This window comes from Xyrauchen texanus, chromosome 28 (assembly GCF_025860055.1).
Source record: "Xyrauchen texanus isolate HMW12.3.18 chromosome 28, RBS_HiC_50CHRs, whole genome shotgun sequence".
NCBI lineage: Eukaryota > Metazoa > Chordata > Actinopteri > Cypriniformes > Catostomidae > Xyrauchen > Xyrauchen texanus.
In genome coordinates, this window is record NC_068303.1 from 34,657,653 (window position 1) to 34,685,635 (window position 27,983).

At 42.7% G+C, this 27,983-nt stretch overlaps 1 protein-coding gene across 4 annotated transcripts in view; it reads left to right on the forward strand.

The window, feature by feature from the left end:
- The window catches only part of fynb (FYN proto-oncogene, Src family tyrosine kinase b), a 105,586-nt gene that overhangs the window by 35,597 nt on the left and 42,006 nt on the right, over positions 1 to 27,983 (forward strand). For all 4 annotated transcript variants that reach the window (XM_052095254.1, XM_052095253.1, XM_052095250.1 and 1 more), the window contains one exon: positions 5,670 to 5,732. The gene's annotated coding sequence lies outside the window, so the exon portion shown is untranslated. The remainder of the gene's footprint in view (positions 1 to 5,669; positions 5,733 to 27,983) is intronic.

Consider the following 27,983-nt stretch of genomic DNA (forward strand, 5'->3'; position numbering starts at 1 on the left):
TCGTCGTGTGACCTCAAAGGGTCCTTGCCACTTGGCGAGTAATTTAGAGCTCGATGTTGGGAGTAATACGAGTACCTTATCTCCCAGTGCAAATTCCCGTAGCCGAGCACCCCTGTCATACAGCCGGCGTTGGCGTTCTTGAGCCTAGAGCAAATTCTCCTGTGTTAATTGCCCCAGTGTGTGGAGTTTTGCTCTAAGATCAAGAACGTACTGAATTTCATTTTTGCTATTAGAAGGTCCCTCCTCCCAAGCTTCGCGGATGACGTCGAGGACCCCGCGTGGGCGTCGCCCGTACAACAGCTCAAACGGGGAGAACCCTGTGGAGGCTTGTGGGACCTCTCGTACTGCAAACAACAGGGGGTCCAGCCACTTATCCCAATTTCTAGCGTCATCGTGTACGAATTTACGAATCATGTTCTTGAGAGTCTTATTAAATCGTTCCACTAGGCCATCCGCTGCGGATGGTACACGCTAGTGCGAATCGACTTAATGCCCAAGAGCTCGTAAAGTTTACGGAGTGTTCGTGACATAAAAGTCGTGCCTTGATCGGTGAGGATTTCTTTCGGAATCCCCACCCGGGAGATTATCTTGAAGAGTGCCCCTGCAACACTACGTGCGGAGATGTTGCTCAGAGGCACTGCTTCCGGATATCGCGTCGCGTAATCCACTAGGACTAACACGAAGCGATGTCCGCGTGCCGTCCGTTCTAATGGCCCGACGAGGTCCATCACAATTCTTTCGAAGGGGACCTCGATCAATGGTAGAGGGCGCAATGGCGCTTTTGGGGTGGCCGGTGGGTTTACCAGCTGACATTCATGGCAAGCCGCACACCACCTGCGGACGTCACTGCCAATGCCCGGCCAATAGAAACGGGCTATTAGACGGAGAAGTGTTTTTCGTTCCCCTAGGTGACCGGCCATAGGATTATAGTGAGCTGCCTGGAAAACTATTTCCCGGCGGCTCCGTGGAATCAACAATTGTGTCACTTCCTCTTTTGTTTGAGCATCCTTCGTCACTCTATATAGCCGATCTTTAATCACGGCAAAATACGGGTATGAAATGGCGATGCCCGGCCGAAGCTGTTGACCATCAATTACTCTCACTTGGTCAAGAGCATGTTTAAGGGTTTCGTCGCACGACTGCTCTAGAGGGAAGTCCCCCTCAGGGAATTCCCTGAGAGGAGGGGTGGCCACCTCGCCCCTTTCCTCGTCATTCAGCGCAGCCGAGGACCGCCCCGGCTCCGCCTCCCCTGCCAAAGCATCGCACACCGCACACCTCTTTATGCAGGACCCATCCGCGCAAATACCCTCTAAAATATCTTTAAAGCTCGGCCAATCAGTACCCAAGATTAGCGGATGAGTGAACCGCTGCCTCCACACTATGGTTTCTTCCCCTGAATTTAACATCCCCATGCACACACCTCACCCTCACCAGTTTAGCTAAACCCAAAGCCCCGGGTTGAACCAAGCGTTGCTGGATGGTGGTCTGATTGCAGCCGGTATCCAGCAAAGCTTGGTAAATACCCCCCCTGATCCTTACCGGAATCCGGTATGCTCCAGCCCGATAGGGGGCAGCCTGCAGGACGTCGGAGACCCGCACCACCGTCCCCACCCCCATCAGCGGACACTGATCCCGGAAGTGGTCCGGGTCTCCGCACCTCCAACAGGCCGGCCCAGGCGTTGCGGCCGCACTTGTGCTGGCGGGCGCCCCCACCTGAGGAGGAGAGCGGCTGAATGACGGGGAATGGGTGGGTACATTCTCCCAAGGCCGGGAAGTTGGTCTCTGGAACCCTCCACGCCTGCGCAGGGCAGGAACGGGCCCTGGGGAGAGAACAGAGGGAGAGAACATAGGGGAGGGGGAGAGGGCAGGGGCAGACACAAGGGAAGGGGAAAGAGAGAGAGAAGAAGAGGGCTCGTCCGCCCTCGGGATCGCCACCAAGTGGTCCTCCGCCAGCCGAACAGCTTCCTCCAGCGACCCCGGGCGATGGCACTGGACCCACCCCGTCGTCTTCCGAGGCAGCCGTTGAACGAACTGTTCCAGTACCACCTGGTCGATTACTCCCTCGACGTCATGGTCCCCCGCGAGCAGCCACCTCCGACAGGCGTCCCGGAGCCGTTGAGCGAACGCGAACGGGCGATCGGACATTTCTAATTTCATGCCCCAGAAGAGCTGGCGATTCTCTTCCGGGCTCCGGCCGACTCGCTGCAGAATAGACCTCTTCAGGTCGGCGTAGGCCAGGAGGTTCGTCGCCGGCAGCTGCTGTGCCGCAAGTTGAGCTTCCCGGACAGGAGGGAATCAGGCGGGCTGCCCACTGTTCGAGGGGCCAGCCCCAGATTTCTGCTGAGCTTCGAACAAATCGAGGAAGGCCTCAGGATCATCTGCTGCCCCCATCTTCTGTAGCATGGGGGCAGCGTAGCTGGGTGTCCGGGTCGCGGTTGTGACCGACGCGGCCTCCTGGCTGAGTAGGCTCCGGATGGCGTGCCGGTCCTCTGCCTGAGCCCGCATGATTTCAAAAACCGGCGATCTTGGTCCTGCCGGAGCTCAAGCAGGGATTGCTGGTGGCCTTGATGCAGCGTCATGAGGGACTGGAGGACTTCTGCCAGCTGGGAGGACTCTATGGGGCGACCACTTTCCATGCTTGGAATGTTGTTTCCTTTAAATTCCCGGGTTTCGGCACCAGTGTGACACTTTACACATGAAGGAGGACAGGAAACACGTCTTCCTCACAAGGTAAGCTTTTTAATTCTCGTTGTTCTTTACAATATAATTTATCACATACAACACAATAACAGCGCACTGGGTTAGTCTGTCATCTCTCCCGACTGGAGGCTCTGTGTCTGCTTTTATGCCGCTCTCCTCGTGCTCACTGGAATTAGAGACAGGTGTTAGGCATAATTTAGCTCAGGTGTAAGCGCCCTTACCGCTTTCCTCTCCCGGACGGGTGCTTGACCACACCCCCGCTGCCACAAGTGTGTTTGTGGGAAATTACAGTTTCTAGTGCTCATGCTAGTGCTCTAGCAGGGGTGTAATGCCTGGCATCTTGTCCAAATTTCCTTCACTGACTTTTATTAATTATGGCCACCTAATCATACCTATATAATTGGCTACAACCTTTTCACTAATAGCTGGTGTGTGGTGAGCGTTTTGGCGCTCTATGGCAGTCATCACATCATCCAGGTGGATGCCGCACACTAACAGAGGGTAAAAAGCACTTTAAGCACTATTTTTGCCATCACGTGAGAGCTTTTGGTACGTGTTTTTTTGACATCTGTGTTCAGTTCACTTGGTTGGAGTGAAAGCGGTCAGCCTAACTTTTTTTGTGCATAAGTGAACCGCACCTGTTTGAAAAGGTGGTCTGGGGAGCAGTTTATATCCGACCAGAAATGCTAAAAGCCTTGGATGTGGAGGGGGTGTCATGGATGACACGCCTCTTCAACATTGCGTGGAAATCTGGGACAGTGCCTTAGCAGTGGCAGAACGGGGTGGTGGTCCCCCTCTTCAAAAAGGGGGATCAGAGAGTGTGTGCCAACTACAGGGGTATCACACTTCTCAGCCTCCCTGGTAAAGTTTACTCCAAGGTGCTGGAGAGGAGGGTTCGGCCGATTGTCGAACCTCGGATTGAAGAGGAACAATGCGGTTTTCGTCCTGGCCGTGGAACGACGGACCAGATCTTTACTCTCGCAAGGATCCTGGAGGGGGGCCTGGGAGTATGCCCATCCGGTCTACATGTGTTTTGTGGATCTGGAGAAGGCGTATGACCGGGTCCCCAAGGAGAGACTGTGGGAGGTGCTGCGGGAGTACGGGGTGGGGGGGTCCCTTCTTAGGGCGATCCAATCCCTGTACTTCCAAAGCGAGAGCTGTGTCCGGGTCCTCGGCACAAAGTCGAGTTCATTCCATGTGGGGGTTGGTCTCCGCCAAAGCTGCGCTTTGTCACCAATCCTGTTTGTGATATTCATGGACAGGATATCGAGGCATAGTCGGGGTGGGGAAGGTGTGCGGTTCGGTGGGCTGGGGATCTCATCGCTGCTTTTTGCAGATGATGTTGTCTTCATGTCATCATTGGTCCATGACCTTCAGCTCTCACTGGATCGCTTTGCAGTCGAGTGTGAAGCAGCTGGGATGAGGATTAGCACCTCTAAATCTGAGGCCATGGTTCTCAGCAGGAAACCGATGGAGTGCGTACTCCAGGTAGGGAAGGAGGTATTGCCCCAAGTGAAGGAGTTCAAGTACCTCGGGGTCTTGTTCATGAGTGAGGGGACAATGGAGCGGGAGGTTGGCCGGAGAATCGGGGCAGCGGGGGCGGAATTGCACTCGCTCTATCACACTGTTGTCACGAAAAGAGAGCTGAGCCGAAAGGCAAAGCTCTCGATCTACCGGTCAATTTTTGTTCCTACCCTCACCTATGGTCATGAAGGCTGGGTCATGACCGAAAGAACTAGGTCGCAAGTACAAGCGGCCGAAATGGGCTTCCTCAGAAGGGTGGCGGGCTTCTCCCTTAGAGATAGGGTGAGGAGCTCTGTCATCCATGAGGAGCTCGGAGTTGAGCCGCTGCTCCTTTGCGTCGAAAGGAGTCAGTTGAAGTGGTTTGGGCATCTGGTAAGGATGCCCCCTGGCCGCCTCCCTAGGGAGGTGTTTCAGGCACGTCCAGCTGGGAGAAGGCCTCGGGGAAGACCCAGGATTAGGTGGAGAGATTACATCTCCAAACTGGCCTGGGAACGCCTCGGGGTCCCCCAGTCAGAGCTGGTTAATGTGGCTCGGGATAGGGAAGTTTGGGGCGCCCTGCTGGAGCAGCTGCCCCCGCGACCCGACTTCGGATAAGCGGTTGAAGATGGATGGATGGATGGATGGATGGATGGATTTTCCATATTCTGTTTATGTTTCATGAAGTAATAAGCTAAAGAGATTGCCCCCAATAACATACATGATATGTTTTTGTCACGTTTGCTTAATGCATGAATCATCAGTCTGCTTCATGATCCCTATTTTAAACCAGCCCCAAAACAAATTAACCAGGGGAAGAAACTTTGAAATGATCCTGACAAAGCAACCTAATATTTGCTAGCAGTAACCCTGTATTTCAACAATGTGGCACATGATGTGGGAGCTCTTGCACACTGCAATTTGAGGGAAAAAAAAAAACTGTCAAACAAATTATCAGCAGAAATATCAGTGTTAATTCCATCATAGGCACAATTAAATATATTGTGATTTTCCAGTTTAAGGCCCAATGATAAATCTGCTGCCGATATATCGGGAATCCCTATCTGTTGGTATTATTTTTCAGCTTCTCTGAGTTTAAGTCCCTCACATAACATTTTACATGTTAGTCAACCGGCCTCTTTCTGTGGAAGAAAAGGTGGTTCATGGCCAGAAAAGGCTGCAGTGTGGAGCAGACTTTATGCCGATAGTGACTAGGGATTTGGTTGCTTGCTTGACTTTGTCACACAATGTGTGATGTAATCTGTCTCTAAAAATAGCAGTTAATACAGTTGAGTACAGGAACAGATAGTGGTTAAACTTTCCTGGAGTGATTGAAATGTTTATTTTATAATTATTATTATTATTATTATTTCAGTTCAGTCCATAATCCAGATCACAGAGGCACATAAAGCTGTTTATCGCATTATACATGTCATAATAATCTGTCTTCCTCTTTCTATTTGTCTCAGGATTCTCTATTGAACACAAAGCAATGTGGAGGAAATAAGGATTGTGCTGTGCTTGAACTTCAGGTGAGTGCAAAATGCAAATACTCTGTGCATCAGCAGGGATGGGCTGGGTTTGAGCGTTTGATGAGTAATAAGCAGGTCCACACGTAATCTATAGTACATCCAGAAAGTATTCACAGCGCTTCAATTTTTCCACATTTTGTTTGTTACAGCCTTATTCCAAAATCTATTAAATTAATTATTTTCCTCAAAATTCTACAAACAATACCCCATAATGTGAAAAAGTTTGTTTGAAATGTTTGCAAATGTATTAAAAATAAAAAACGAAAAAATCACATGTACATAAGTATTCACAGCCTTTGAGAGCTCAACTCTCAAAGTTGAGCTCAGGTGCATCCTGTTTCCACTGATCATACGTAAGATGTTTCTACAACTTGATTGAAGTCCACCTGTGGTAAATTCAGTTGATTGGACATGATTTGGAAAGGCACACACCTGTCTATATAAGGTCCCACAGTTAACAGTGCATGTCAGAGCACATACCAAGCCATGAAGTCCAAGGAATTGTCTGTAGACCTCCAAGACAGGATTGTACCGAGGCACAGATCTGGGGAAGGGTACAGAAAAACGTCTGCTGATTGAAGGTCCCAATGAGCACAGTGGCCTCCATCATCCGTAAATGGAAGAAGTTTGGAACCATCGGGACCCTTCCTAGAACTAGCCGCCTGGCCAAACTGAGCGATCGGGGGAGAAGGACCGATGGTCACTCTGACAGAGCTCCAGCGTTTCTCTGTGGAGAGAGGAGACCTTCCAGGAGAACAACCATCTCTGCAGCACTCTACCAATCAGGCCTGTATGGTAGAGTGGCCAGACAGAAGGCACTCCTCAGTAAAACGCACATGACAGACTGCCTGGAGTTTGCCAAAAGACACCTGAAGGACTCTCAGACCATGAGAAACAAAATTCTCTGGTTGAGAGTGAATTATTTGGCGTGAATTGCAAGTGTCATGTCTGGAGGAAACCAGGTACCGCTCATCATCTGGCCAATAACATCCCTACAGTGAAGCATGGTGGTGGCAGCATCATGCTGCGGGGATGTTTTTCAGTGGCAGGAACTGGGAGACTAGTCAGGATTAAGAGAAAGATGAATGCAGTAATGTACAGAGACATCTTTGATGAAAACTTGCTCTAGAGCGCTCTGGACCTCAGACTGGGGTGAAGGTTCATCTTCCAACAGGACAACGACCGTAAGCACACAGTCAAGATATCAAAGGAGTGGCTACGGGACAACTCCGTGAATGTCCTTGAGTCGCCCAGCCAGAGCCCAGACTTGAACCCATTTGAACATCTCTGGAGAGATCTGAAAATAGCTGTACAGCAACGCTCCCCATCCAACCTGATGGAGCTTGAGAGGTCCTGCAAAGAAGAATGGGAGACGACTTCTATCTTTTTGTTGTTTAAAATAATCAGAATGCATATTATGTTATTGTTGTACACTGCCTGGCCAAAAAAATGCCCAGCCTTATTTTTTTCTTATACGTTTTTGGACCGGTGCCAGTTCACAGCGGACAAAGTTACCTGTGCAAAGCTGAAAATAGAAATCGGTAGATTTTTATCTTTTTATCATGTGTCATTTGCCACCAGGTTAGGACACTGTATAACTGTGTCTGCATGTTACCTGCTCTATGGTTCTGTTTGATTTCCGAGTAATCTGTTAAAAAAAATAAGGCTGGGAAAAGAAACTACAAACCCTTCTGACATTTTTAGTAAGTTCTGTTCTCTGTTTTATGTGCAGCTGTGTTGTGTTCTGTTGTCTCTATTCCTGTTTTAGATAAACAAAATACATTTTCGCTTGAATGCCCCAATGTTACGAGGGGGCTGCATGAACTGTTGCTCTCGTGCCCTATCATGAAGGATATCAACGGTCGGTGAACATTTTCACTAAATAACACATCAGATTTTGGTTTGTTTCTCACCAAACCTTATCGTATGCTTTCATAACAATCATGAGTCTCATGGAATAATTTATGAGACTTTTGAATTATACTTTTATGTCATTTTGAAGCTTTAAGAGGTGGTCACCATAAACGTCTCTGTCCTAACCCCCTTTCCCTGATGGAGGGAACGAGACATTGTGTCGATGTAGTGACACTATGGGTCTCTCTTGAGAACCCCAAAACACCTCAATCTTTGAGAAAAGGCATTTGAGAATTGACAATTGGAATTTGTATGCCACTCCCCTGGACAAAAGGAGTTAGAATGCCCACTCTCATCCAGGTTTTGTGCTGAGGAGCCCAGACAAGGTCCCGGCCATTTCAGCGGCTAGTACAGCGTTGTGACGAGGGACACAATGTCTCATTCCCTCATTCAGGGAACAGAGGTTACGACAGTAACCGAGATGTTCCCCTTCTGTCACTTACTCGACGTTGTGTCGACACTAGGGGTCCCTATAGAAAAACGCCACCACAGCTGAACCGTGTTACATGAACTGCCAATGCAGGTGCAAGCAATCTGCTGGGTGCGTAACAGCAGGTGCATCAGTCTGCATGTAACCTCGCCTAACGCCCCATAAGATGTATGTAAAAAATGTATGTAGTTCCCCACACCCCTGAGGGGGGAAAGCAACATAAATGGCATGGGAGCAGGCCGCAGCAGACACAGCAATGACAGGGCTGGGTCTGCCTCCTCTCAGGGCAGGGCTTGCAGGCTCACCACCTGATCCCTGAAGGGGGTCGTGGGAACCTTGGGCACATAGCCCGGCCGGGGTCTCACGTCAGAATCTGCCGGACCAAACTCCAAGCAAGTGTCACTGACAGAGAACGCTTGCAGTTCCACAACCCTCTTGATAGAGGTGAGCACAATCAGGAGGGCCGTCTTCAAGGAGCAGACTTTCAGCTCGACTGACTCTAGCGGCTCAAACAGGGCTCTCCGAAGGCCCAGGAGGACCACGGACAGATCCCATGAGGGGAATAGGTGTGGCCTAGGAGGATTCAGCCTCCGGGCACCTCTGAGGAACCTGATGTTCAGGTCGTGCATCCCTAGGGCCTTGAGGGGTGCGCCAGACGATCGTGCCAGGTGTTGGTGTTTTGTGGGCGTAGGTGCACCGCAACCGCCTTATCCGCCTGATGAACCTCTGTGTACCTGTGGGCCGCCGCGCCGTCGAGGGTAGTGAGAGCGGACGAACCTAGAAGCCGGTTTTGGATAGCAAAAGGTGCCCTCCATGACCTCGTCAGTTCAACGTGCACTTTTGGGAAGAAAGGGACCGGGGGGCATGGCCATGAGCGGCGCCCCCGAACCCAGGAACCGATCATCTAACCGCAAGGGTTCAAGAAAGGATGAAGGGTTCCTGTCCAACCCGACACTTGCGGTGGCACAGGCAAGCATGGTGGGCAGCTCTGCGTCGGTCTCAGACTGGGCGGGCAGACCTGAATGTGGCAGCCCAGTCAAGTCCTCGACGTCCGACACTCTCCGATGCAGCGATCGTGAACTCATCCTGCTCACAAGAGACGTTGAGCTGGCCATGCTGGCTCTATAACTGATACACTACTTTTAATTTTTTTTAATCTTTTGGCGTATTTGACAACGCTTTCAGCCACCAGTCTCATTGACTGCAATACTCTCTGTTCCATTCAACACATTTAATTATATTAACACTGTTCTGCAGAATTCAAAAAATGTTCCCTAAAATCAGTGTCTGTAAATGTCAAAATCGAAGTCTGCATATTCCAAAGTAAACCCACACACAATTGCACCAAAAGTCAGGCTGTCTTTTTGGTGCCACACTTTGTGTGTGAAGTAAGCTAAATCTAGACATTTGGGGGTGTCCTCAATTGAAAAAAAAAAAAGCTAAATATTTTATTTTAAGGTAAGAGTGTGGGTTAGAGTCAATCTATAGTAATTATAATCAGATGTTCTGTATATAAAAGAATTGGGGGCCTTGGTAGCTCAGCAAGCAAAGACGCTGACAACCACCACTGGAATCGCAAGTTCGAATCCAGGGAGGGTTTAGTTACTCCAGCCAGGCTTCCAAAGCAACCAATTGGCCTGGTTGCTAGGGTGGGTAGAGTCACATGGGTTACCTTCCTCATGGTCACTATAAGGTGGTTCTCGCTCTCGGCAGGGCACGTGTTAAGTTGTGCGTAGATGCCGCGGTGAATAGCGTGAGCCTCCACACACGCTGTGTCTCCACACTAATGTGCTCTGCAAGCCACATAAGATGCGTGGGATGACTGTCACAGATGTGGAGGCAACTGAGATTCGTCCTCCGCGAGCAAAACAAATTTGATAAAACAAAAGAAGTCTATAATATGTCTCTTTTTATATAGCAAATGTACAAGTAATTTTGTGTGTGTGTGTGTGTGTGAGAGAGAGAGAGAGAGAGAGAGAGAGAATGTTGGATAGAGTGTAAAGTGTGTCATCTCTGTGGAGGGTGGGGGACATGTAATACTCGAGAGTGTTTGACTCAAAAATGTGTGTATGTGAAGTCACATGGACAGCACTCCAAATCACTCTCTATGAAGTCAGAAAACTCATGTTTGAGTGTGTGTGTGTGTGTGTGTGTGTGTGTGTGTGTGTGTGTGTGTGTGTGTGTGTGTGTGTGTGTGTGTGTGTGTGTGTGTGTGTGTGCGTGTATTTATCACTTTATGGGGACCAAATGTCCCCATAAGGATAGTAAAACCTGACATTTTTGAACTTGTTGGGACATTTTGTCGGCCCCCATGTGGAAAACGTCTTATAAATCATACTAAATAATGTTTTTTGAAAATTTACAAATGCAGAATGTTTTCTGTGAGAGTTATGTTTAGGGGTAGGGTTAAGGTTAGGTTTAGGGGATAGAATTTATAGTTTGTACAGTATAAAAATCTTTATGTCTATGGAAAGTCCTCATAATGATAGGTAGACCAACGTGTGTGTGTGTGTGTGTGAGGTCATTTTGGCTAGCGAAGATGCACTGAAATGATTAGACTCTGTGGAATGTGTGTGTGTGTTTGTGGAATGGAGTTTTTGCCATTTAAATGAGTCAGTGGTTCCATACAGTGGAATAGTGGAACTGCTTTCTACCGTTCTGTGTCCCTTGGGTTCTCTGTCTCTCTCTCTCTCTCTCTCTCTCTCTCTCTCTCTCTCTGTGTGTGTGCACGTGTGTGTGTGCGTGCGTGCGCATGTATTTGTCTCTAAAGAGAAACATACTTGTCAGCGTTTTAAGTGCAGGGCCTGCTGGTTAGTGTCAGCGGATGACTGCACATCAAAGATGCATTGCGTGTGCATCTCAGCAGGTCTGACACTCCTCCTGCATAATAAAGACAACCCTGAGCTAACTTGCATTAAAGCAGCCCTTTGTGGCTCCAACAAGCATTTACAACTTTCATGGTTTGTCCAATACTTACAGTCAGAATGAATCGGCTTCAGAGCTCGGTCTATGAAGCGTGAACCGCTGTCATACAGGAATGGAAATCGTAAGGAAGTTAACGATTCCAATTCTAACTATTACAGTTATGATTTAAATAATGATTGGAGACTGACTGACTGATAGCAGTCACTATTTAGCAGAGATGGGCCACTTCTATTAAAATCAATGGGAGAAATTGGAACACCCAACAGCCAACAGATGTAGAAAGGTGCACGATAGAGTGAACAGTTTAATATTTTAGTATTTTACTAAATGAGGCGTTTGTTCATTTTCATCAGATTGCATTTCAAATATAGCTGTATTGGAAGGGCTGCACGATGTTAGCCAATCAGAACAGTTAGTGTTTACATTGAAGTCTTAAAGGGCTAGACAGCTTAAAACCGAGCATTTCACACAGAGGCCCAGGGACAGGGTGGAAAATATAAATGACTAAATTATCTCTGTTTTGGTGCAAAAAAAAACAACAAAATCATTTGCAGAGACAGACAGGTGTTCAAAGTGTGTGTAGAAGGAGCAACAGCAAATTCCTCTCCATTCTCAAAGCGTTCTGTAATCACTCTGCTCCACTCCATCTTCATTGGACTTTGGTGCTTTGTGCAGCAAGTGCTGAGATGTGGGGAAATAAAACAAGTTGCACAATTGTAGAAATAATAAGCACCCATAGACTTCTATTCTTAACTTGTTCTTAGTTTGCATTTTGGTTGAATTGAAATAGTTGAGTTTGCATTGATCTAGTGCATTTAGTCTTCTTACACATCTGAGAGTTACCAGCGCATGCACATGCAACATGCTAAACAAACACTCACACTGTCATCTCACACCTTTTATCTTAACCACCTCCACGACATGATCGCCCATTTTCAAATGTCAAAGCCGTTCCTATTACCCACACAGTCTCATCGCAGCTGCGTTGTAGTGGTGTGTTTGCATAATTAAGAGCGAAGCCTTTAAATCGAGCGTTCTGCCCAACTGTCTCTCTAAAGAGGGTTTATGGGGCAGCATTAATACCCTTTAATAGACAGAGGAGGATTGGAAAGGTCCAGCTGTTGCTGTTGCTGTTGCTGTTGTGTTGTGCCTGGTTAGAGCTGTGACACAAACATTGTTACAGTCTGTTTGGAGGGCACATGATTCTCGTTGACATCTTCACACACCGGTGAGTTCACTGAGAATGAGAATTGAGCTTCACAAAGGTCTCTTTCTCTGGCGCTTGCTCTCTTATGGGGTGGTCACACTAGACTTTGCGTTCCATTCATACGCATGGAAATGTGGGAGACCTGCAATGCTCATTCGAAGAAGTTTCACCTCTGACCTGCGAATTTGTATAATGGGAATTCGTATGACGTGACCAATAGAAGTTCAAAGAGTCATAGATTGACCCCTTGGCTCGATATAAAGAATACAAATTTCAAAGCAGCGTGGATTGCATTTCTGTGGGAAATAATTGCAGGTTTCAAAGTCATTTTGCATGCTCAAAGCCTAGTGTGACTACAGGTTTAGCATCCTTCTCATTTGAAATCAAACTTGCTTTGACACAGGAAAGATGGTTGCTCAAGAGCTTCCCTATCAAGCTTGAACTTTGAAATCGGCCACCTGAGACTTTCCCCCTGTATTTGCTGTGTCCCCAAACATAACCAAACTTGTGGCGTTCCCAATCCAAGTTTGGTTATGTCACTTAGCTGTCCATGATTGCAAATGCCCTTTCAAATACGAAACACAATGCAACACAAAATCAATTTCTGAACAAGGACACAGCAAAACAGACAGCAGTAAGGGAAGAGCAATGAGAGACAGAGAGAGAAAGAAGTTTTCTTTTGCTGGGGTCTGTGGTCATGTTCCCAGAATTGAAACATAAAAACAGAGTTGAGTTTGATTTTAGTGCCAAGTACTCTATCTTTCTTTATACATACTTGTATGTCTACTTCAAAGTCTGTCTCTCGTATCATTTCATATAATTTAATGTGATGTATAAACACACATCTGTTGCTGCTTTTGGTGATGATGAACACTATCATTCAGAGTTGTTTAGCCTACAGGAATAGTTCAATAGTTTCAGATTCTGTCATACATAATGAACACACCCAAATGGCAAACCCATATGATTTCTTTTCTTCAATGGAACGGAATGGATTTTTACACTGCTTTTGAAGTAGAATGATTGAAAATGTAGTTCCAGCTTGTCGCTCAAGCCGTCATCTCATTAATGCAGCAGTATGAGAAGTATTTCCTTGCAAGCTTTTGTTATTCATCATCATCCTTACATAAATATGTCCAAAAATGAAATCATACTGTAAACATGCACTATTATTAGTCAACTTATTATGATCAATATCGATTAGCTTACACCATTGATCTTTACAATGGACACATTTCCATCTCTAAAAGTCAGGGCTCAGAGAAAATCCAGAATTTTACACTGGTAATTACAACATTGTTGTCGCATTCATGTGTGCCTATCCTGTAAATACAATCATTCTGACAGTATATGAAGGCAGCATAAGCTAAAGGTTTGGGGGACCCAGAATCAAAATCATTTTAGTTCAACCCCAATTTTAAAGCTGTGTTTATAACCACAGGGCAAGTGGTCTGACAGTTCATTGTGAGTTGACCTCCAGGCTGCGGCTCTCAGATCAGCGATGGTGGTAAACATTTGGGCCAGAGGTGTGTGAGGTTAGCCTACAATAGAAACTCAGAGGCTGTTTTTGTTCTTAATTTTAAATACCGCAAATGTTGCTTAGCCAGCAAAGCAGCTACAGTTCAGCCATGCATACCTCTGTGAGTAGACAGAGATTTGTGGTTGGGGTCAAGTCTCATGTGACCCAGTCAAGCCAGCTGTGTAGATTTGTTTCAGCATGAGTTGATACCTGTTTGATCCCACTTAAGAAATCATTTAGATCTAAGAAAGAGAATGTGTAGCTGCATTTTAAATGCGTTATATTATTCAAGGCAGTGGTTCTTAACTCGTTTTGTTCAAGACCCAGATTTTAGATTCATTACATTATAGGAACCATCATTTACATTGGATATTAAGTGACTATCCAACTCAGTTCCAAAATTGATTGATGAACAAAAATGTTGAACATTGAGATGTATTAATAATTGAACTGCATGCGGCCAACAATATGCATGATTATAAGCATGACATAGGCTGAATAGGAAAATGGTTAATTTGTAAATGCATAAATGACAGTAGAAGTGAGATTTACCAGCTTATGATATGGCCCAGATACAGTATATTTCACGTGATGTTATTTAGAACAAAACATGGACCAAAAAGGTGTTTTTGCATTTGTTTCGGTATTTCATAACAGCAGGTCTGGGCGAATCTTACCAGCTGCTAAACACCTTCTTACTGCCATTGGTCCATGTCATCAGTAGGTGTGACCTGAAGCTCCACCTACCTTGAGGCCAACAGCTTATTGTTTATCTTGTTCAGTCAGTCAAAACAGTCAACAAGAACAGAGCGTTATTAATGAGCTGGTGCAAATTTACATACATCTGTATGATCGTTCACATAGAGACATTTTCCAAGACCATGTCATGCATTTTTGTTTTATTATTAGTCCACAAAAGGAATCAAATCAACTTAAATACTCTCAAGTGCCCATTCACTCATGTGCCATCTGCTGTGAAAGCCATTTACACATCTGCCCAAAGTAAGCCAATCATCATTCTTTTGTCTTTTATACACTCATCTTAGTGTCATCATAAATTACAATATCAGAGTGTAACTGGTGCATATTATGACTGCATATAGCATGTTGGTGCATTAACATCATGAATTCAGAATGTAAACAAGATAAATTAGAATGTTTCTACTGCATATATACATTAATTTAAATCATTTTCGAGTGGCTAAAACAGCTTCTTTTACTGACCTCATGTGAATTCTACTCATAGAATGAGGCTTTAAGTCATTGATAGCCCATTTTAATGTCACATTAGTTAAGGTTTTACATGTAGCATCCTCATATTTAAATACTCCTCACTGGTGTGGTGAGTGTGGCGAGTGTTTTTTTTTTTTTTGGTAACAGTATACCATTTCATGGCTGTTTAGAACTTCTTTTTACCCCTGTACGAAGAACGATGAAGAACTTTTCCGTAAATATATCAGGGCCTTAACACTTTTCCAAGATGTAGTAGTATTACCAAGTGAATTTATGCCAAAATACTGTCACAAAGTTTGATTTGATGCACAGCCTTTGAGTTCAATAACAAAGAAATGAGATTTCTTCTCCCTTGAAAATTTGATATTATAATAAGTTGCATTTTATTATTTGCATTTAGCAGACACTGATCAGACCTTGACTCAGAGAAGACCACGACTTGAGCTTAATCGACAGAATTCATTGTTAAAATCTGTTAAATCTTGTGTATTATTTTAACTGTAAAGTTGTTTATATCATCGTTTTTACAGTTGTTTTAGGGTTTGTTGACCTGACATTGTCATGGCCTCACTGTAACCCAGATTTTTGCTTTTTTAAGAAAAGAAGGAGAATGTCAAAATGTTTTGTGGTTATCAATATTATGCCACAAATGCTGTCAATTGAGCTTAACTTGTGTTGAAACCAGAATATTCCTTTTAAGACCTTTAATAGCAAAAGATGACATTATTTTCCAATCCGGCCCTCAACCTGAAATTAGACACCTCTGATCTAAATTATCGAGGTTTGACATTTTCGAACCACAAAATGTGGTCCGTGAACTGTAAGATCATGGCATCTATTGAATCCCAATGTGCAAAAGAGGTAGTGACTTTTGTTTTCTCAAATTGGTTAAAGTTGCATTGTTGGAATGGAACAAGAATCAAGTTTTGTTATGTGTCAGCCATACACAGATGATGTTATGTACATACATAATTACTATGTATGTAAATAATGCAAAACTGCAGAGGCATGCAACCAAAACCTCAAAGTTTGTGAACGTGCAACTTGGATGCAACGACCACATTTGCATGCTCACACTCACATAGAGGGGTCTCGCTTCCTGAGAAACTCTGGTTTGACTAATGTTATGATATAATGTAGATTGTCCCATTTAGTTTACGTTTAAAACAGTATGCATTCCTGTTGTCTGTATTACATAATTTACAACTAAAAACCCAACTAATTTCTCATACATACATCAACTCATACTCCCATTCAGCTGATGAAAATATACTGCGTGATCATGAGGAAAGATTAGGCCTACATCAAGATATAGATTGGAATGCAGGTGCAAAAAACTTCATATAAGTAAAATAATAAGCAACGTGCTGTTGTTTACATGTTAGTAATTACACATCTGTGTGATTTTGAAAAATGTTTGACATGATATAAGAAATATTTAAGATTCCACACAATTTCGTGATCAGTAAACAAATAAGCAAATTTGTGACTTTAACTGTGTTAACTCATTTTGTACAAAAGGTCAGATTTTCTTTCATTGAATCCTTTCACATGCAGGATCATTATTAAATGCTTGTTGCCATTGGTTGAAAGAATGAAAATGGCATCTGAACCAACTGTTGAAAGTAGTCAATTGTTGTATAAATGTATTTTTTATTTATGAAAGTTTTGAAAGAGATTTGTGATTTGAAAACTGGATTTGTTGTAGCATCTATGACTAGTCGTAAATTGTCTCAGAAGTGTGTACACTACAAGAGCAACTTGACACAGTATTGGCCCACTGAAGGTAAGCTGGCGATCAATCACTGTGATTAATAGTTTAAGACACTCCAGTTGCTAAACCTCAACAGTCTGAATGACTGAAGTCCTAAAAGTAAGCCAACATCTTGGCCTCAATCAGCTTATTCAGTCTAGTTGCTCAATGACTGATTTTGAGTGGGAGATTTACTCTGTTCCGATACACATTTCATACCAATAAAAGGAATGGAAATGCATTCCACATGCTTGTTAGACCTCAAGAATGATTGCAGACCTCTACATTTCGCGTCAATCACTCGCATATGCGAGTAAATTTTGCACTATGTGACCAAAAACGTCTGTTAGCCACTGGTAAATATTAACATTACACTCGCCAGTGATAGAGTTGTGTAGTGTCGAAGCACCGAGGCCCTTTAACTGAATAAAACGCAGTTGATTAAGAAGCAGTCTCATGCTCTCGCTGTAAAAAGCACTTGTGTCTCATTCAATTGAACTCTGAGCATCTCAGGGAACTGCACCTCGGACATCACATGTGCAGCTCTCTTGTGAGTGTATAGATAACCTCTTCTAACGCGAACTGATGTGCACACCGTCTACATTAGCGTGAAATATAAACAAGGTATAAACATTTTCATTTTGTGAACGCAAAGCGCTCCAGTTTCACTTCAATGGCAAATGTCCGTGGTCATTGTGGTTTTATTAATAACACGCAGTGAGACAGAGGAGATGCCCTGCTCTATTTCTGTGGAGATGATAAAATGCAACAAACAGAATCTTGTTTGAAAAAGTGAAGAATTTAAGGCAGAAATATTTTACTATTGCATAATATAATATAATGTTATATATTTAAGCAATATCACACAAGCAAGTGTGCGATATGGCCCTACATCAGCACTACTGTGATTCGGCCGCAGGTAATATTGCTTATATACAATAGTTCAATGAACAAGTAAATGTAAAAAAAATTGGGACATTTTTTTTACAGTAATAAAAATTACTGTATTACTTTCTTACACGGCAGATCAGAATCTGCCGTTGCTGGTTCAAAACAAATGACGCGTCCAAGCCTCCGTCAGTAATTCAAAAATGTCACTGCATAAATAGTATCACGGCTTGTGCTGTTTCGAACAAGTTATTGGATAAACAAGGATGGATGTGTGTGTGTGTGTGTGTGTGTGTGTGTGTGAGTGAGAGAGAGAGAGAGAGATACAGAGCGTATGCGATCACCTGTTGCCACACCCAAGCAGAGATGCTGTCAGCTTTCTGAAGATCAGCTTTCTGAGTGGAAATATATTTATTTATTTGTATTTTCTTTTTTTAAATGGGTTTTTGTCAGCACAGACAATGTCACATTGGGTGAGGGATGCTATTGCCCTAGCCTACGAGGCGCATGGTCAAGCTTCGCCTGTAGCTATCAGGGCTCACTCTACTAGAGGGGTCGCCTCCTCTAAAGCCTTGGCTAGAGGTTCCCTTTGCTGCATGTTTGTGGTTTGGCAGGCTGGTCCTCCTCACTCATATTCATAAGATTTTTGGATGTTCATGCCACTCCGGGCTCTTACACTCTTGAGTCAACATCACAAGCTCATGCCTGAGACCTCTCGCGCTCTTGTGAGCACAACTACACAACCGTAAGGACACCCACGGTGCGGCGGCATGGGTATTCTCATTCCCAAAGCACTAAATCAAAGTGTAGCTTTTTGATAGAGAACGTGAGAATGTCTCGGGTTACTTAACTGTAACCCTTGTTCCCTGATAAAAGCAGAACGAGATTTAGCGCTGATTTAGCACTTTGGGAACATCTTTAGTTGTGACCAGCTGTGAATATGTGTGTAACACATCAATTAAATTGACTAGAATTTATAGCCTCTGCTGGTGACATCAGTAAGAAAATAAAAAAATAAATTTCTGCACAATTTCCTATCAGTGGCATCATTCAGAATGCTAAATACAGCTACAAATTCAGTGGCAGAGCAAGGTTTGGCAAACATTCCCACATTTAACTCATTATGTAGCAGCTGGAGTAATTCTGTCTTCTTTTCCTGCTGCTTAGAAGTATATCCTACGTATGTTTGAACAATTTTATCTCAAAATATCAAGAACAATTTAATTCCATATGATATGACCCCTTTAAGACTTCTTTTCAAGTATAGTAGCTATGACACAATGGTGCACTAGGACTTAAATTCAGATTATGTGTGGGGGAGTTGGTGACACTGTTGTGATATGACTTTTGTCTAATTTTGATCGTGAAACCTGAGGATTATGGTATTATTTCTATCATTTGACTTGTTAAAATTAAGTTTGGGCAGATATTTGTGTCAAATCTGTGGCTAGTGAACGATGGGTCCAGAAAAACACATTTCTATCGGGAAGACACGCAGGCTTGAGTGAAGTTTAAGATGCCATTTATTTGATAAATGTAAAACAGAAAGCAATGTCTCTCTCTTTGGCGTAGGCCCCGTCCGGTGGTCCGAGGGAGTTGTACCCGGAACCGTCATGTCCTGCCGGAGATAGGAGGCAGTGGCGAGGAGCCTACCCCCCTGCGGGACAGGGCTCAACTGGTGGTGGTGGGGTGGTGGAGGTTGCCTGTGTTTAGCACACTGAAACAGCAATGTTATAGATTGTGAGCAGACTTATAAAGCAATGACTTACATGCGATTGGCTAGGAGTTACCCAGCTAATGATGTGATGATGTACAGCTGCTAGTCTTCCTGCTAGAACTACGCTGCGCTTCCGTTTAATTTAATGCGCCACAAGCAGCACCAAATGGAAATACAAAAGTAATGATTGTTTCCATTCATTTTGGTTTATAAGAAACACTGCTACCACCCAATTTGCCATTGGTCGGATAAACAGGTAACCTTGCTCAAGACTCACAACATTGGTTGAGCCAGAAATTGACATGTTGGGGGCTCAAACTAAGAGCATTATTTTTAAAAGCACCACAATATTTACACCAGGGTTCCCATAGTCATGGAAAAGAGTTTCGAAACACTGATCTCCAGGCCAGGAAAAGTAATGTAGCTAAATTGATAAAATCTTAAAATGTCATTGAAATTTATATTGTGAATAATATTATTATTATTATACTCGGCTCTACAATATTTTATGAAACTAAAATAGCGTTTTATGGGTGCGATTAATAAAATGCTTTAAAACAAAATCCAGTAATCATGGAAAAGTCATTGAAATGTATTGGTGAAAAGGTTTGAAAACCCTATTACACTCTTCAGGAAGTCTGCCTACAATTGGCTTACTTACACTTATCCCTGCATATTAAACGGGAATAGGGGAAAGTATTTTAACAATGAAAAAAAACTACACACTGACTTTACCTTTTAAGATGATTTTCCAACCTGTAACCCCTTGGCCTTGTGTATTGAATTACTTGAGTTTGAGGAAACTGAAGATTCAGGCATTTATCTGAACAATGTCAAGCTTCCTCTTTCTACCGAAAACAAATGCACAAATACATTTCCACATGGATTGATGATAATGTGGTATCCTGTGTCTGATGTCATGATATGACCTACATGAATAATCAAAAGAAAATGTGCCATCAAACATCAGTCTATGTCCTAAACATACTGAGCTGAGCAATACTGAATATTGATCAATATGTGCAATGTTAAATTAGTTTTGAATTATGGAATGGCTCAGATGTTGCTCATGTGTATGAAGATGAGAGATTCGTTTTAGGAGTTTGGCCAAAAGGTTCTGATTGGCCCAGAAAATTCCTCTGCCTTCTTAAAGGAATAGTTCACCCAAAGTGAAAAATCTGTAATTATTAACTGAACCTAATGTCACTTCAAAATGATATAGCTTATATAGAACACAAAGGGGAAAATAAGAAAACATTTTCATGTTTGAAAGGTAAAATGTGGTCACGAGACAAACAAGAACCAATGAAGTTTAATGTCATTGATGTCCAACCTGTGGCATAGTCGCCATATTTGATTTGGCCAATACTGTTGGGAGTTGATAAATTATTTGATATGGGAGTGAATAACATGCATTCAGCTAATTTTAAGTGTGGTTTTATGGTGCTTTCTATCCTATTTGGGGCTTGACAGACTAGAGTTTCTATTTAAGATGTCATATTTTTGGATGAACTATTCCTTTAATGGACTATGCTGATCTAATGCCCTTAGGAGCTACTGTGTATGTGGAAAATAAGATTTAATGGGTTAGAGAATGTACTCTTTGTTCCTATTCTTTATGCTTTATTAGACAAAGAGAAAAACACAGTCAGTTCAAAGGTCAGGTAACACTGCTGCATTATTACACAAGGTCATTGCTTATTTTACATCCTGGGTCATCTGATCTAAGAGGCTCTCTGTTTTACTTCGGAATCCATTATCTCCAAGCACTGGTTGACTTTAAAAATGCAGCTGCGGTCAGGGAAGATGTCTTCTGGGAGTATTTCTACTCACCCTTTTGCCCATAATGATGTCCGTGGCGGTCAGCTGTCCATAATCTTCTGTTCGTAAATGTGCCGATCTGCTAAAGCGAGCCTTTGTGGTGCTATTTCGGGCCCAAAGACAAACACGATAATGACTTACAGATTTTCATTTTCAGACATCGAACTCTACTGACAAAATAGTTTCCACTTGAACATGAATACCAATCCTTAAGATTAACAGTATTACAATGAAATCTATGTTAAAGGGATAGTTCACCCAATCAAGTGTTGTGAATTTGTAACTTTATATTGACACAAAATACATTTGATCTGTGTGCTGGCTTCTTTTTTTCCGTGCACTTACAGTTTTGGCATTGTTTTTCACCTAAATATGTCTAAAAACATTGCAAAACTGCAGTAAAAACAGTTGCAAAAATGTAAATGACTTGTGTTTGTGACGAAAATGTTTTCCAGAAACAATTCCGACGCAGAATACACTTTTCGTTTTGCTGCGCCCACCATTTTGGAACGACTATATGACTTAAAAGAGATCTGCAAGCGCGGGTAGGCAGATGGGTCTACCTGCTTCTTGTAACCACTTAAATTAAGTTTTCGTTGACCAGTGTACTCTGATCTGATTCGTTAAATAACATAACAGACTGCTTCTTATTCCTATGGCTTAGCGTCTTTCCCTTGGGAATCTCACTTCTATTAAATATAAAACTGAAATATTAACACACGTTCTTTTATTGTGTGTGTAAAATTAATTTGACATAATTTAATCACAAACTTCTTGTTGATGTTCATTATTTTAATGATATTTTTTAATTACTTTTACTTATCATTGGCATAGCTATTTGATGGATGGATGGTTAGATCCATAACTGATTCCAGGTTTGCATTTAAATGTATTTATTTATTTATTTTGGCATTTTAGCAGCCAAAATTATGTGTGAAAAAAGGAAGTCAGAAGAATACTGATCAAATGTTTTTTGTGTTAATGTGACGTTTCATTCACAACACATGATTTACCCTTAATTACCATACCCAACTCTTCTGAAGTCATGCAATAGCTTTGTGTGAGTAACAAACCGAAACTTAAGTATGAGTCGTATGGGCCACTTAAAAGAATTGCCAGTATATTCTTCGGAATTCCCCGTTTGTATTCCTCAGAAGATAGTCATACGGTTTTGAATGACAAGAGGGTATTACAACAACAGAATTTTATTTTTTAAGATTTTTTAGTTGCACTAAATTGTGTTATAAAGGTAAAGGACATTTCCATTCTTGTACACAGTTGCTGAAGTTGCACATAACTGTTCACATTTGTATAATTTTAGTTATAGCCATGTGGTATTTTTCATACCGGGTCTGGTTTGTACATTTATCATGTTTTAATTGTACGTCAGCAGTTTTGTCCATTAATAATTTGTTAGTGGTGGATAAGGTCCCTAACTGACATCATTAAAAACCAACAAATGATTATGTCTCTCTCGTTCTCTCTCTCTCTTTGATACTGAGTTCTTTTGACACAATGGTGCCGCACCAAGCCGCGCTGGCCATGTTTGACAGACGCTGTAGATGACGGCCAGTGACTTCATCTCAGCTGGGTAATGGACGTGTTCCCCTGGTGTGTTTGCTAGTGTGACAGTCTGGGCTCAGGGTTTAGTGTGTATGTATGCATGTGCAGGCATTTGAAAGTTGTGCAGAGATGGTTGCTTTCCAAGCAGTGATGCCAGGAACTGGGACAAGGTCATTACTATGGTGACAACTCACAATCCATGATCCATCTACAAGCTCTGTGGCCACACCCCTGCGCATGTCCCTGTTAATAGCATTGCTTCAAAACTGTAAAAAGCCTACAGTTAAATGGTTAAATTAAGCTACATGTTTTATAAATCCAAAGGAGTTATTTTAATCCAAAGTAATGGAATTGTGGTTTGGCGTGGACTCAGTTTCAGTACTGCAGTAATGAAAAAAACACAATTTTGAAGACTCTACTGTATACCTCTCTTTCCATCTCTTCCTCGAATATTAAATATACCCAAATCTCTGCAGACTCTCTGCCCTTTGTATTTTTTCATCTGCTCTTTCATCATTTCTTCTCTCTCACTTCCTTCTCATCTCTTCTTTATATATTTCCCTTAAGATAGCAGCTCACTTGTCTTCAGCAGACACTATTTAACCCCATAACTCCTCTACTCTCCTTTTGTCTCGTCTCGCCTTGTGTCCTCTCAAATCTTCTCCATTCCTCTCATCTCCTCTCCTCTTCTAGTCTCCCCTCGACTCCTCTCATCTTGTAGCTTCTTCTTTTACCTCCTCTCCTCTCAGAAGTGAGTTTGGATTATATGGCTACATGGATTCTCTATGGACTTCACACCTATCCAGAGTAGAGGTCAGGCCTAGTACTCCATTAAATATACATACAAGAGGAATTGCGAAAAAACATTCTGCTAAACATCTTAAAAATATACAATTTACAAACATTCTAAATCATAAATGCCTCAAAGACATCTGCTGAAAGTCTTATTGACATCTGAGACATACTTATTGACACATTGATCAGCCACAACATTAACACCAGCTGCCTAATATCGTGTAGGTCCCACTCGTGCTGCTAAAACAGCTCTGACCCATCGAGGCATGGACTCCACATGACCTCTAAAGGTGTCCTGTGGTATCTGGTACCAAGAAGTTAGAGGCAGTTCCTTTAAGCCCTGTAAGTTGCGAGGTGGGGCCTCCATGGATCGGACTTGTTGGTCCAGCACATCCCATAGATGCTCAATCGGATTGAGATCTGCGGAATTTGGAGGCCATGTCAACACCTTGAACACTTTGTCATGTTCTTCAAACCATTCCTGAACAATTTTTGCAGTGTGGCAGGGCACATATCCTGCTGAAAGAGGCCACTGCCATCAGATAATACCGTTGCCATGAAGGGGTTTACGTGGTCTGCAACAATCTTTAGGTAGGTGGTACGTGTCAAAGTGTCATCATCACATGAATGCAAGGACCCAAGGTTTCCCAGAAGAACATTGCCCAGAGCATCACACTGCCTCCACTGGCCTGCCTTCTTCCATTCTGCATTCTGCTTGCCATCTGTTCCCCAGGTAAACAACGCACACGCAACCAGCCGTCCACATAATCTAAAAGAAAACGTGATTCATCAGACTAGGCTACCTTCTTCCATTGCTCCATGGTCCAGTTATGATGCTCACGTGCCCATTGTAGGTGCTTTCGGCAGTGGATAGGGGTCAGCATGGGCACTCTGACCAGTCTGCGGCTACGCATCCCCATATGCCGCAAGCTGCGATACTCTGTGTTTTGAAACTTTTCTATAATTTTCAGCAATTTGTGCCACAGTAGCTCTTCCGTGGGATTGGACCAGACAGGCCAGACCACGTACATCAATGAGCCTTGGGCGTCAATGACCCTGTCGCCTCTTCACCGGATGTCCTTTCTTGGACCACTTTTGGTAGGTGCTAACAACTGCACACAAGGAACAACCCACAAGACCTGCCGTTTTGGAGACCCTCTGACCCGGTCGTCGAGCCATCACAATTTGGCTCTTGTCAAAGTCATTCAGATCCTTATGCTTGCCCATTTTTCCTGCTTCCAACACATGATATTCAAGAACTGACTGTTCACTTGCTGCCTAATATATCTCACCCCTAGAGAGGTGCCATTGTAACGAGATAATACATTTTGTTCACTTCACCTGTCAGTGGTTTTAATGTTGCGGCTGATCTGTGTACATCTTATAGACATACTGCAACAACATAAAAAATGCATCTTCCAGATTTAAAAACGCACATCAAGTAGACATCTGGGTGATGTACGTGTCTTATCAGGGTACAATTCTGTTTGGTGCTGCTGTGCTTAGTAGTAAAATACATACTTATCTGTCAAATCTAAAGTAAATAAAAAAGTTTGCAAAATGTGTTAATGATATAATGTCATATGAGCCTTTAAAAAAAAATTCCATGGATGAATGTTCTGTAGCAGTATCCAATGAAGAGCTTTACTTTACTTTAGATTTGACGAATAAGTAATTTCCGTATGGCTAGCGCTGCAGCACCAAACGGAATTGTACCCTGACAGCACACGTACATCACTCAGTTGTCTATTTGTTGTGCACGTTTACATCTGGAAGACGTATTTTTTTGTGGTGTTTGCTCATCTGAAGAACTTTGCGTTCATGTTTGCAGTAAACTGTTGTTGTGTTGGTTATATAGGCATTCCTAAAGGTGAGAGGATGTGAGCAGAACCCAAGATAACACCACTGACAGCCAGCAGGTGGTTCTGCTTAGGGGCAAGAAATCCAGAGGCTATGCATGATAGAGGTAGAAAAGGCATAACAAGTATGGAAAGAGAGTTGTGTAAATTAAAGGAGGAGAGAAAGAGAGTGAGGACAGGAGGCATATTCAGAGGTGTAAAGGTTTGTCGTCTGACACGCAGTAGGGGCCCGTCTCACAGAAACTGGGTGAAATGGAGAGAAAGAGAGAGAGAGATGGTGAACTGAGGCAGGGAAGAATTCTCTGTTCCTGTCATAAACGAGAACAGAGCGGCCATTGAACCCCTGTTGTGCTGTTTTTTTATTGTGTGTGTGTGTGTGTGTGTGTGTGTGTGTGTGTGTGTGTGTGTGTGTGTGTGTGTGAGAGAGAGAGAGAGAGAGAGAGAGACAGACAGGTGAAGATGAAAGATGTTTTTTGTCGTAACTAAGAACATTGTGAACCACTGAGATCCATGTGTTCTCTCATTTGGCATGACCATTTTGAATGTTGCCAGAGTAATTAGGAGCAATGTTTGAATTTGAATAATAAAACTGCTCTTCGCTGCAATACAGAAAACTTCTTGACAAGGGATCTAATCTGAAATGGAAACGCAGCCTTTCTAAACCTGATACAGAGATTATCTAAACCTTATTCAAAGATAATATCTTGGTTTGAAATAATAAAAAAATTTAATTAAAGCGTTAGTATTAATTTAAATTACTAACTTAATATAATTTAATATTATTAGACATGACTACACTAGTGAATAATAAAAATGTGAGCAATTTGAAAATGAGTAGATGATACACACTAATAAAGACTTATTTGTTCTTTCTTTCTAGCAGCATAAGACACAATAAAGACATATTTGGTGTGCTAGTTTTCTTTTATTGGACTTCAAGTGAAATTCTGTATGTTCATGGCATCTCTGCAGGGGTTTGGGTGGCATTCAGTTTTCTGTAGTATATTTATAGTATATTGTGGAGTGATTTAAGTTTTTATATTTTAAAGTAATTTGATCATGATTGATATTGTATTAATATCTTAATTGAAATTATATAATTAGGTTTATTTATTTATAAATATTCCAAAATATTTCATGGCCAGTGTGGGAAAATGATTTGGGAAAGATTTTGTGTGAAGTGTTTTAGTGCTGTTTAAAGTGTCTTTAAACAAATGCAAGACTGCCAAAAATATATTCATTGCAATAAATAATGACCATAAATAGCTTGTTTTGTCAATTTCAAAAGATTTTGTTGAAGTGCACTTTAAATTGGAGTGACATATACTGGGGGAGTGACTGTCACTTTGCTCACAGCTGATTGGTACAGAATCTGGATGAGATCTCTGATTGGAAACATAACCAGCCCCTGAGCAGCGTATTTTTCTATGGCGAGGAACCCCGATGAAAGCATATCCACTTTACTTGTAGGGCAAATTCAGAGTTTGCTCAAACTAAGTTTAAACTTATCTAGCTAGCTACTTAATCCTGCTTTTGTGACATAGGCCACTGATCTAAAACCAACACAGAGATGATTTAAACCCAATGCAGAGCTGATCTAAATCTGAAACGAAGCTAATATAAACCCTACATAGCTGATCAAAACCCAACACAGAGCTGATCTTAACCTGAAAACTAAGCTAATCTAAACCCTACATAGCTGATCTAAGACCAATACAGAGATCATCTCAACCTGAAATTAAGCTAATCTAAACCCTACATAGCTGATCTAAACCTGACACAAAGATGATCTAAACCTGAAACTAAGCTAATGTAAACTGTACATAGCTGATCTAAACCCAACACAGAGCTGATCTTAACCTGAAACTAAACTAATCTAAACCCTACATAACTGATCTTATCCTGAAATGAAGCTGATCTAAACCCAACACAAAGCTGATCTAAACCTGACACAAAGATGATTTAAACCCAACACATAGCTGATCTAAACCCATCACAGAGCTGATCTAAGTCCAACAAAGAGCTGATCTAATCCTGAAACAAAGCTAATCTAAACCCAATATAGCTAATCTAAGCCCAGCACAGAGCTGATCTAATCCTGAAACGAAGGTGATCTAAACCTGACACAAAGCTGATCCAAACCCAACAGAGTGCTGATCTAAACCCGACACAAAGCTGATTTAAACCGATACAAAGCTGATCTAAACCCGACACAAAGCTGATTTAAACCCGATACAAAGCTGATTTAAACCCGACACATAGCTGATCTTAACCCATCACAGAGCTGATCTAAACCCAACACAGAGTGACAGAGCTGATCTACACCTAGTCTCAGCTAGGGCTGTCGCTATTGACCAGCCAACCGCAGAGGAAGGAAAGCAACCGCAGAAACCGCAGCAATCGCAGTGTTCAGTTTTTTTTCTTTCTTCCATAAGGCTGTGGCCTTTTTGTTTTACAATTTGTCACTGTGCATTTAATGTTAAATAAATTAATAATTATGCAAGAGTGTTACGACATTTTCCCACAAACCATTGTAGCTCTATCTGGTGTTTCGTTCATTTTGAATAGGCCTACTAAAACGATGGCAGTCGCTCTCGTCCCAAAACCTAATGTCACGTCGCCAGTTT